The sequence below is a fragment of the Vicia villosa genome, unplaced genomic scaffold, assembly GCF_029867415.1.
Source record: "Vicia villosa cultivar HV-30 ecotype Madison, WI unplaced genomic scaffold, Vvil1.0 ctg.003731F_1_1, whole genome shotgun sequence".
NCBI classification, from domain to species: domain Eukaryota; kingdom Viridiplantae; phylum Streptophyta; class Magnoliopsida; order Fabales; family Fabaceae; genus Vicia; species Vicia villosa.
The window spans coordinates 183,011-183,955 of NW_026706285.1; the positions used below are offsets into that span (position 1 = coordinate 183,011).

Sequence of the window (945 nt, forward strand, 5' to 3'; positions counted from 1 at the left end):
GAGACTAGGACAATTCTTCCCTTTCTTTCTGAACGATTGTATGCCAAATACTCGTTCAGAAGGAGGAGATTTAATACAACGAATTAACGAGATCGAGCGTTTCATTAACGTTAAACGTCGAGCTCGCAATCTTCCCGAAGTAGCAGAAATTCCGATTAATCAGGAATTGATTTTTACTGATCAAATCAATCAAATCACCCCGAAGTTAGAGATGGCTGCTATTCGTCCTCTTAGAGACTATGCCGCTCCTTCGCGCGCTGAACCGCATTCAAGTATCGCACCACCTGCGATTGAGGCGAACAATTTCGAACTGAAACCTTCGCTGGTCCAAGCTGTTCAACAGAATCAATTCTCTAGAAGCCCTGTAGACGACCCCAATCTCCATTTATCCGTGTTCGTGCAATACGCCGACACTATCAAAGCCAACAACGTTAGTTCCGAAGCTATTCGATTACGCCTTTTCCCTTTCTCCTTGAGAGATAGAGCGAGAGCGTGGCTTCAATCCCTGCCTTCCAATTCCATAACTACGTGGGACGAATTGAAAAGAGTATTCTTAGCGAGATACTTTCCGCCTAGCAAAACTGCTATGCTCAGAGGTCAAATCAACGGATTTACCCAGAAAGATAACGAATCGCTCTTCGAAGCTTGGGAACGTTACAAGGACATGCTTAGAATATGCCCTCATCATGGACTCGAACCATGGCTGATCATCCATACTTTCTATGGTGGTCTCTTATATAACACTAAAATGACTATAGATGCCGCTGCTGGCGGAGCATTAATGGACAAACCCCATGATGAAGCATACAAACTCATAGAGAACATGGCACAAAACCATTACCAATGGGGTGGAGAACGAGCCGCTCTAGAGAAAGCCCAAACCAAAGGAGGAATGTACGAAATAAGTGGTATAGACCGCGTTAACGCTAAAGTAGACGCTTTAAC

The 945-nt window shown here is 44.4% G+C and overlaps 1 non-coding gene across 1 annotated transcript; it reads right to left on the bottom strand.

Annotated features, from left to right (window-relative positions):
• Positions 1-586: 586 nt before the first annotated feature.
• LOC131641434 (small nucleolar RNA R71) lies at positions 587-693 on the bottom strand. Its single transcript, XR_009295543.1, has one exon. It is a non-coding gene; the product is annotated as a small nucleolar RNA R71 (small nucleolar RNA).
• Positions 694-945: the final 252 nt, after the last annotated feature.